The sequence below is a fragment of the Elephantulus edwardii genome, unplaced genomic scaffold, assembly GCF_000299155.1.
Source record: "Elephantulus edwardii isolate Elephantulus edwardi_28Jun2011 unplaced genomic scaffold, EleEdw1.0 scaffold00047, whole genome shotgun sequence".
Lineage (NCBI taxonomy): Eukaryota > Metazoa > Chordata > Mammalia > Macroscelidea > Macroscelididae > Elephantulus > Elephantulus edwardii.
Window position 1 is genome coordinate 14,017,069 of NW_006399797.1, and position 10,994 is coordinate 14,028,062.

General features: G+C 40.2%; 2 pseudogenes; both read left to right on the plus strand.

Moving 5' to 3' along the window:
* Positions 1–1,048: 1,048 nt before the first annotated feature.
* Positions 1,049–4,629, plus strand: LOC102866177 (annotated as a pseudogene).
* Positions 4,630–10,123: 5,494 nt separating this feature from the next.
* The window catches only part of LOC102866576, a 2,615-nt pseudogene continuing 1,744 nt past the window's right edge, over positions 10,124–10,994 (plus strand).

Genomic DNA, 10,994 nt, shown 5'->3' on the forward strand with positions numbered 1-10,994 from the left:
GGCAAAATGTGAAAGAAATTTACTCTGACTTTTGGCTTTTTTACTTTATTTACCTTAAATAAAGTGAGTAAGGTGACTGATATTTGATGTTGAGGTAAAGTGTGTGTGTGTGTGTGTGTGTGTGTGTGTGTGTGTGTGTGTATCTTCCATCTATCTTACTGTCCTATTTCCTTCATATCATTTCCATCTTTCCATCTTGGTTTCATAAAGAACTATCCTACTCTGTTTGTAAAGTTTATTCATATTTTTTCTTCCATTTTTTCACCTTTCTCCAATGTTGCCATGAATTTTTATTTTCTTTTATCATCTTTCTCACTCAGGCAGCTCTGGGGACGCAGTCCACAGAGAATTGCACTGCTCACCCAAAGGCACCTCGTCTCTGGAAGTCTGAATCCACTGCCAGCCCTTCAGCTGAAAAATGGGCAATTTCCTGTGCAATGACAGGCTCGGAAAACCTGCTCGACAGTCCGCATAATATGGTTGACTAAAACAGTATTGGAGTAGAAATTTTTGAGACCTGGGTTCTAGTATCAAACTTATCAATACAATAGCTGATGATGATCTGCAACCATTCTTTAAGACCTGGATTTCTCATGAGGAAAATCTAGAGTTTCAAAAGACTAACTCTAGGAGTCTTCCCATTTTTGAGAATTTACTTGTCCAGCTGAGTTAGAGTCTCCTTGCTCCAGCTGTACTGTGTCTATTTTATTGCTTTTACTTAGATAACATGGTGCCAGGAGCTAAATCTATAGTTCTTGTTACCTAATTCCAAGGGAATCCTGTTTTCAAACACTCATTGTCTGTCATTCTATCAATATGGTACTATGTGTTTTCATCTTGAAAACTTGGGAAATAAACAATTAAATATCTCGTTAGGGAGATCTGATGATAAGGAGTTGCACTGCCAGCCCAAAGGCTTACAGTTTGAATTCACCAGCTCATCCATAGAAGTTAGGCAATCTTCTCCCATGTGAAACAGCTGCTGGACTGTCAGCTCTGGGTCAGTTCTGACTCGATGGTTTATTACTACAACAAAAAAAAAAAAACAATAAGCAAATATTTCACCAGAAGATGGAGTAAGGATGGATAGACAAATGGAAAAAAAGAGGAGTGTGAACCAAGAGAGAAATAAACAATGATGTTAATAGAGAAGATCGGGAACTCTGGTGAGTTACTGGTAGGGAGTTGTGCTCTCACCCCAAAGGTACATGGTTTGACTCCACCAACTACTCTGTGGGAAAAAGATGGACAATAAACTCCTATGTAATTTACTGCCTAGATAATCCACTGGTGGGCCAGATTTGGATTAAGTTCTGATTTGATGATACGTCATGGCAGCACTAGAGAAGAAAAAGAACGTGGAAAGGTAGCTTTGCTTTCTCCACTCCCATACTGGACACATCTTTTATACAACAACTAGTCCTAAATTATGCTAGAGTGAATGGTTTTGATGAGATATTGACTTAATACTTTCAGATAATATTTCTGGAGGTCAAATTCTAGTTGAGAGGAATTATGATTATAAATAAAAAATTATTATTATTTTTTTTAGTTTTGGTTCTAAAACAACATTTTAACTTTATTCCAGCTGCATCAAGATCCAAACTTTGGATACTCACTGCTAAATTTAATAATAACAATTTTTAAAAATTCTAAACACTGTTGTCCTCAAAATGTACACATTTATTAGTCTCAGCTTTTACTAAATTTTTTCATACATAACTCCCTTCATGTTTATTTCACATTTATCTGTATGTTAGTTTAAAATACACAGCCTACTATTTAGGGCATCCCAGCCATTATCATGCAGTCAGACTACCACTCAGCACACTGTCACTCAAAGAGAAAAGAAACACCATCTAATCTGTACAACTTGTCACCCAAGCAGCTCTCTGAAACTCCCCTGCTTCCTAGCTAGGATGAAAGCTAGGGTGATCCAGCAAGCCTGAATTCATTTCCCTAAAAAGGTCAACTTGATGCAATCCCCACAGAGATCACAGTCATGTAATAAGCTACCAAGAGCCACTTGATATTCATCCAGCACAGTCACATTTCCACATGATATGAGGAGCTAACTCTTGAAGAGCTAACTCAAGAATTGGCTGGTCAGCCTGTTGGCTGACAGGTTCTCCTAATTGCACGGAAAGAAGTACACAAACCGTCTCTTTAATCCAAGAGTTCTATGTGTACACTTAATGTCAAATGTTATTTGGTCTTCTGGCTCCCGACCACAGTATGACATCTTGGAAACTTTTATTTCAGCAAGCCAGCTGGCTCCTGAAGCAAGCATAGGCTTGAGCTCCATAATTGTGAAGTCAACCTTTGTTATCTGTCTGTTGTAATCCATCTGGATTCTTTACACTAAAGCAAAAGGCAGATGGAAGACAGTGGAGAGAAAACAGAAAGGCTCTGGAAAAGGAAGTGTTTTTCAAGCTGACTGAACAGAGGTGGATAATTTCAAGGCTAGTAAAAGAGGCCTTAGTCATGCTGTGCTTAAAACATTCTCATCTGCTAACCAACGGTTGGAAGCTCCAGCTCACAGTCACTCCCTAAGAGAAAGATAAGGTAATATGCTTCAAAAAACTATTTCTAGTTTCCAAAACACTGGGGAGCAGCTCTACTGTGGCCCATAGGGTCACTATGAGTCAGAACCGACTCAACAGGAGTGAAATTTGGTTTTTGTTTGTGGAAATTGAAGCGTCAAGCATTTCTTCCTTGCTCCCAGGTTCCTCCTGAATTCATTTCCTTACTTCTGTTGTAGAGAGTTCCGATCCTTAGCCTGCAGGGAGTTGAGCTGCTGACCCCAAAGTGGCACCTCTCTGTTGGAATCTTCCAGCAGCTTCTCATGTGAAAAAATGGGTAGTTTCCTCTCATGTGATTTACAGCCTTGAAAACACAATGGAATGTCAGCTAAGAGTTGGCACCAAACCAACATCAATTAATTTCAGGTTCACATCATCTGGTCTCTTTCTCTAAAAGTTGCTGCTGTGTACCATCAGTTTGGAACCCACTCAGAGAATCTGCAGTAGGTTTTCAGAGGCGGTAAATCAGATGGGAGTTGACTGCTCCTTTTTCTCCTGTGGATCAGCTGGTGGATGTGAAACACAGACCTTTGTCTTTTAATAGTGTGTTCTCAACTTATATAAAGACTCACACACTTGATCTTGTTACTTCTACTGGGGAATCTTACCAACTCCAAATTGTCATTTTCATTTGTTGATATTTAAGTTCTTAACCCCACAATTGCTATGTAGAAATAAAGGAGCCTTGGAGGCACTGTGGCTAAAGAATCTAGCTTGCTAACTGCAGGGCTCGTGGTTTAAGACCATCAGCTACTCTGAGGGAGAAAGATGAAACAGTCTGATTCTGTAATGATTTACAGCCTTGGAAACCCTACTGAAAGTAAAGATTTACAGCCTTGGAATCCTGATTGGAAGTTTTATTCTGCCTAATAAGGTCCTTATGATCAAAGTCAATTTGACTTTGTAGTGGGTTATGTAGAAACAAGAAGTCATAAAACAGTATAAACTACTACCAAGTCTATTCTGATTCAAAGCAATGTTGTGGATAGAGTGGGTTCTCAATTCTGTTGAATCAATATTCAATTATCTACGTGTCTGTCATTGTACCAGCACCACATTGTCTTGACCACCACACAAATTCGTAGGATTTGAAGTCAGGGGGTGAGATGCCTCCTACCTTTTTTCTTTTTTTTTAAGGAGTGCTTTGCTTATTCAGTATCTCTTCCCATTCCAATTGAAATTGGAGATATCCTTTTCCATCTCGTTGAAGTATGGAATTGGTATTTGTTTTGGGGTTTTATTGGACATCTGGATTGCCTTTGGTAGGATTACCATTTTCACAATATTGAATCTTTCTGTCCAAGAGCAAGTTCCATTCTTCCATTTCCCCAGGTCTCTTTTTTGTTTCTCTTGTTTCATTTTTTTAAACTTTTATTTATTTCTTTTTAATCTGGTGTACTGTGGAATTGGATGCACTCACACAGGAGGACTTTGCCCCTCCTTCTCTGGTGGATTCCAGCCACAATCTTTTGGGATTGCAGTGAAGCTTCTTGCCACTAGGCCACCAGAGCTCCCTTTTTTGTTTTTTTTTTGTAGTAATCTTTTGTAATTTTCATTCTCATGGTTGGAATGGATGCTGCGGGAAAGACTACTATTTTTTTACAAACTAAAGCTTGGTGAAATAGTAACCACTATTCCTACTACAGGTTTCAATATGGAAACTGTTGAGTACAAAAACATCAACTTCATTATTTGGGATATGGGTAGTCAGGATAAGATCCAGCCCCTGTGGCGCCACTACTTCCAGACACACAAGGTTTTATTTTTGTGGTTGACAGCAATGACTGGGAGCATGTGAACGAGGCTGGTGAACGAATGGCTCATGAGGATGTTGGTGGAAGACAAGCTCAGGGATGTTGTCTTACTAGTGTTTGCTAACAAGCAGAACCTTCCTAACGCCATGAATGCCACTGAGATCACAGATAAACTGGGATAGCACGCCCTTCGCCACAGAAACTTGTACATTCAGGTCACCTGTGCCACCGGCAGAGATGGGCTTTATGAAGGAGTGGACTAGTTGTCCAATAAGCTCCGAAACCAGAAATGAGCCGAGACCTGTCCTTTTCCTTCTCTGCCTTCTTTCCCTCCTCCTTCCTCTCTCCACCCTCTGCTTTACTCTCACGTGGCAAACTGTGCCCCTCCGTGCCGTCGGGTGCCAGAAGCTGTCTCCATGGGTTTGGTCTCAGTGTGTAACGCATCATGCTGTAAATGTGGCAGACGCAGTCTGCAAACAAGTTTTTTATTCAATGTAAATAGTTTTGTTTCTAATGAGGCAGTTTCTGGTGCTCCTATGCAATATCACCCAGCTTTTCGCCTTTTTTTAATTGTGAAAAAGGAAAAAAATCAACTCATTCTTCGAAAGGATTTCCACACACTGGCCCTGTGCTCCCAGGAGTTAACTATACTACAAGAGCCAAGTACCCTCCTCTTGGTCTGACACCTGCGTTGAGATCCATTTTGGTGGTTGGCTTTTAACCTGAGCTCAGTGCATTTTTTTTTTCAAAGTAGCTACAATAAAGGTAAATACTTGAACACACAGAAGGGAGAAATATGACTAGTGTAGGTTTTAAAGTAACAACCTGAGTACTAGTCCATCTGATGTCTGCGGTTTCCTTTGGGGACATGAGAGAAGGTGATAAAAGCAACCCCATGATCGATTTTGCATGGTCACAATAGAGATCCCTGTAATACGCTTTGTCTTTGGTTCATCCTGTATTTCAGAGTTTGTGCTTGTGCTTGTGCTCACATAGTTACCAAGGAAATAAGCTTTGAGGCTGTGCCTGGCCGAGGCTACCATCTGAGCACAGCAGTCCCTCTGTTGGGTCTCTGGGCCCTAGACTTCTAGGCCACTCATGTTGTCCACTCAAAAGGACCCATAGTGGGTACCTGTGCAACAGGCTATGGCATGAGCAGCCTTTGGGATCTCAATTTAGAAGAAAGCAAAGAACTACCAATCTTTATTTTGGTCAGGTGTGTGGTGCTTAACCAGAGCAGAGAGCCCATCACTCCCAGTGCACACTCAGACCTTGGGCAGAGCAGCAGACTCCTAGAGCATAGGGCCTCCCACAGGAGTGCATGCGAGCTGGGAGCATTCCACCTCGGGCACACAGCCCATCGGAGCACCCCTCTCTGTACTTGTGTGAAGTAGCTTCCACTCCCTCATCCTGCAAGGGGCAGATTTGCCAGCAAGAAAAAGAAAACTTCTACACTTCTTCCTTTTGTATTTTGATTAACACTGAAGAAGCTGGAGCTATTTTATCTCCAGGAGGGGAACCCTCAGAACTGGTTTATTTGGTGTCATGAAACCTCCTAGTGCTTTCAATACACAATTAGTAATCAACTGTTTTGTATACTTGTTTTCAGTCTTCATTTTGACAAACAAGCACTGTAATTATAGCTATTAGAATAAAATCTCTTAACTATTAAAAAAATAATAATGGATGACAGGAATGCAAAAGTTGGGAACCAGGAAGAAGGATCAATAGTCAGAAAATATGGACTTGTTGACAGAAATGAGGCTGGGGATAGAATGATAGAATTCTGTATAGTCAATGATTCATTCATAGCAAATACCTTGTATAAGACACATAAATGCAAATCATACACATAGATTTCACCTTATGGGATGCACAGGAATTAGACTGATTACATCTGTGCAAGAAACCATTGGTAAAGTTCAGTATCAGTACTAAAATTAGGTGAGGTGCTGATTGTGGAACAGACCATCAACTGCTCATATGCAAGTGCAAATTAAAGATGGTTAAATAACACCCATAAAATAAAAATTTTACATTGAGTCTATCGCCCATAAATTTAAAAGTCACTCAAGAATAAGTTTAAGGCCTTGAATACTAATGAATGAAGACCTGATAATCTGTGAGAAGACATCAAGAATATCATTCATGAAAAATGCGAAAAGCCATTACTAAAAAGGAAAAAGAAAAAAAGATCAAGACAGATGTCAGAAGAAACTCTGAATATTGTACTAGAGCACCAAGAAGCCAAAGCAAAGGGAAGAAATCAAGAAGTTAAGGAACTGGATATATTATTTCAAAGGGCTGATTGGGAAGACAAGGCAAAATATTATAATGAAATGTGCAAGGAGCGGGAGTCAGAAAATCAAAAAGGCCAAACTTGCTCAGTACTTGTTTTTTGTTATTTTTTATATTTTATTTTATTAATTTCAATGAACATCTACAGAGATTTTGGATTTTCATCCATTCATTGTTGTACTTTTTTCTATACCCCCCCAACCCCCAGTTAGCTCCTCTCTTTGAATACCAAAAGATAAACTTCTTCGCTGGTATACAATCCCCCTAACCCTGCCCCTGCCCCCCACACCCCAAATGCACTCCACTATGCAACCTTAATTCTGGATTCCTGTGATAATCATAATATGCTATAATATATCACTTTTAAACTGTTCTCTTCCTCATCTGTTTCAATTCAGTATACATAATCTATCCAGTTTTTCTCAGGCTTACCCCAACCCTGATGTCAGTCACTTTCAACAACAGAGGCACCATGCAATAAAATATCTCAGTCACAAAAGTAGAAGGAACTAAAGAACAAATCCAAGCCACAACTTGCAATAGTTAAGTATGCTATGGGCAGAATATTGAACCTTTCAAGAAGTATTAAAAGAAAATGGAAGGAGTAATTGTACCTAAAAAGAATTGGCTGACAGAGGAATTTCAAGAAACAACATATTATCAAGAGGTAATGGATGGAGGAAGTGCAGGCTGTTCTGAAGGACTTGACAAAAAATAAAGCCCCAGAAACTGATGGAATACTAATTGACATATTTCAGCACACAGATGCTGCCCTGCATGTGCTCACCAAGTTTTGCCAAGAAATCTGAAGGACAACTGCTTGGCCAACTGACTGGTAGAGATCCGTATTTATTCCCATTCCAAAAAAAGGTGATCTGACAGTGTGTGAAAATTATCAAGCAATATCGCTGATATCACACATTAGCAAAATCCTGCTAAAGATTATCCAGAAAAGACTTGAACAGTACATTGACAGAGAACTACCAAAAATACAAGCTGGGTTTAGAAGAGGTCATGGCACTGGAGACATTATGACCAATGTCAGCTGGATCTTGGCAGAAAGCAGAGAGTACTGGACGAATGTCTATCTGTGTTTCATTGACTATGCAAAGGCATTTGACTTTGTGGATCACAATAAATTGTGGCTAGCCTCGAGGAAAATGGGAATCTCAGAATACTTGATCATGCTTAGACAAAACCTATACTTGGGCCAAGAAGCAGTCCTCAGAACAGAGCAAGGAAACACTGGATGGTTCAAAATCAGGAAAGGAGTGTGTCGGGGATGTATCCTGTCCCCCTACCTTTTTAATTTGTATGCAGAACAGATTATTCGGGAAGAAGGGCTTTATAAAAAGGAGTATGGCATCAAGATTGGAGAAAGACTCATCAACAAACTACAATATGCAGATGACACAATCTTGCTTTCTGAAACTGAAAAAGATCTGAAGCACTTGCTGCAAAATATCAAGGTCTGTAGTCTTCAATATGGATTGAGGCTCAACATCAAGAAGACAAATATTCTCACCACTGGGCCATTGGCAGCACCATATTAGATGGAGAAGAGATTAAGGTTGTTAGCAATTACAGTTTACTTGGCTCCACAATCAACACTCTTAACACCAGTAGTCATGAAATCAAAAGACAAATTGCAATGGGAAAATCTGCTGTCATGGACCTCTCCAGAGTGCTTAAAAGCAATAATGTCCAAGTGCTAGAGAAGAGTCTTAAACATACCACGGACTTCCAAGAAAACAAATACCAAATAGTTCTGTCTTGGAGTGGTTGAAACTAAGTCTGTCCTTGGAGTCTAGGATTTTTAAATTCCGTCTCACATACTTTGAGCATGTGGCCAGGAGAGATCAGTCCTTGGAGAAGGGCATCATGCTCAGAAGGGTGGATGGACAGCGCAGGAGCAGAAGACCCCAGATGAGATGGATTGATACAGTAACTGAGGAAATGAAGGTGGTGTGTCAGAGTTAGTGAGACTGGCTCAGGACAGGGCAGGGTTCAGAGCTGCTGTATATGGGGTCACTACACATCACAGGTGACTCAGTGACACAATAGCATACTATCACAAGTTTGGAAGTAGGAATGGGATACACTTCCTAAATAACACGCCTCCAGAAACTCTGTGAACTTTTGATAAATGCTGATAATTGTAGAGGGGCTTCAGGCCCTTTGTTCGTAGGGTCACTATGAATCATGCTCAACTTGAAGGCAATCAACAACAGCAACAACATATCTTAGACATTGTAAATAGTATGATAAAAATATAAATATCACAAAGTAGAGATAAAATATTAAGAAGCACTGAAAATAAATTTAAATCTCTTTGTTACAGACTTTCAAATGCCACCTGATAGAGAATCTATTAGCAAAAAAGAGACATAATCTGATGACACTGGGCATATATTAAATTGAGTAAGACTGTTTAAAATTCTTCATGTAGCAAGTTCAGACTGCATTTTAATTAAATGCCATAAAGAAGTGCTCAACTTTTGAACCATGGACTATTCCCAGGATAGTAGTACATTTTCCAGGGAAGACTTGAGCTGCTAAGAAGTCATTTTTTGAATTATCATCTGTTCTTTGTTATTTCAGTGTAGTAAATTTGCCAATCAAATAAATATCTATTAAAATAATTTCTTGTCTGATAAGTGATACCTTTTCTATCAAATGTCTCACCAGCATAATAATAGCTAATATTTTATCACATAATGCTATTTAAAATACATTTTTACCTACTTTATCTCATTTAAGCCCTGGAGACACAGTTCATCACAGAAAATTGCCCTGCTAATCTAAAGGCTATGAGATTTCAGGGATTAAAATTCACCAGCAACTTTAATGGAGAAAGAGGAGTAGTCTTCTTCTATTTCTAGTCTCAGAAATCTAATGGAGGTTCTCTATGAGTTATACCCAACTCTTAGACAGTGAATGAGCTCTCTCATTTCAGCATTACAATAACCTTGTCCAATAAGCTTCCTTATCATTGGTTTTTAGGTAAGAAAAAGAAGACTAAAAGTCTGAACTAATTTTTAATAAATCACAGCTCAACTAATCTTTATTTACAATTTAAACTTTCTATTGAATCCCAACCTGGTTTGCTTTAGCTGAATTGTGAATCATCATTTAGTATAGACCAAAAATTTTGGTAACACTAAATTTTGGTAATATAGGTAATACTGATAGTGCTGCAATTTTTGTTACTTTCCCTTCATTGTCTCACATAATAGGGCTCCAGAGATAACTCATGTTTCCAATGCTGATAGAGGAATACCAAAGGAAAATGGATGGGAAACAAACAAAATAAACATTATACAGCTGTTAAAAAAATCATAGTTTATTTTTTTAAAGGGTCATAATTAAAAGAACATTTAATAGCATAAGAAAAATCTTTAAGAAGATACAAAACTATTTTCGCCAGGCGTCTTCGTGAGAGTGACATCGTCTTTAAACTCCGCGTGGCAATCCCTGACTCACCGCGTGATGCCCAGGGAAGACAGGGTGACCTGGAAGTCCAGCTACTTCCTTACAATCATTCAACTTCTAGATGATTATCCGAAACTCTTCATCGTGAGTGCAGACAATGTGGGCTCCAAGAAGATGCAGCAGATCCACTTGTCCCTCCGCGGGAAGTATGTGGTACTGATTGGCAGATGGGCAAGAACACCATGATTCGCAAGGCCATCCAGTGCAACCTAGACATTAACTGGACCCTGGAGAAGCTGCTGATTCAGATCCGGGAGAACGTGGGGTTTGTGTTCACCAAAGAGGACCTCACTGAGATCAAGGACATGGTGCTGACCAACAAGGTGCCGGCTGCTGCTCGTGCTGGTGCCATCATTCCATGTGAGGTTACCGAGCTGGCCTAGAACACTGGGCCCAAGAAAGCCTCCTTCTTCCAGTCTTTGGGCATCACCACTGAGGTCTCCAGAGGCACCATTGAAAACCTGTGATATGCCGCTGATTAAGCCTGGAGGCAGTGAGTCCACTCTACTGAAGATACTTACCATCTCCCCCTTCTTCTTTGCGCAGATCATTCAGCAGGTGTTTGACAGTGGCAGCATCTACAATCCTGAAGTGCTTGACATCACTGAGGAGACTCTGCACAACCACTTCCTGGAGGTCATCCGCAATGTTGCCAGCGTATGTCTGCAGATTGGTTACCCAACCGTGGCCTCAATACCACACTCCATCATCAATGGGTACAAGCGGGTCCTGGCTTTGTGGAGACTGAATACACCTTCCCACTGGCTGAAAAGGTCAAGGTCTTCCTGGCCGATCCATCTGCATTTGTGACTGCTGCTCCTGTGGCTGGTGCCGCTATCGCTGCCCCTGCTGCTGTGGCCCCAGCCAA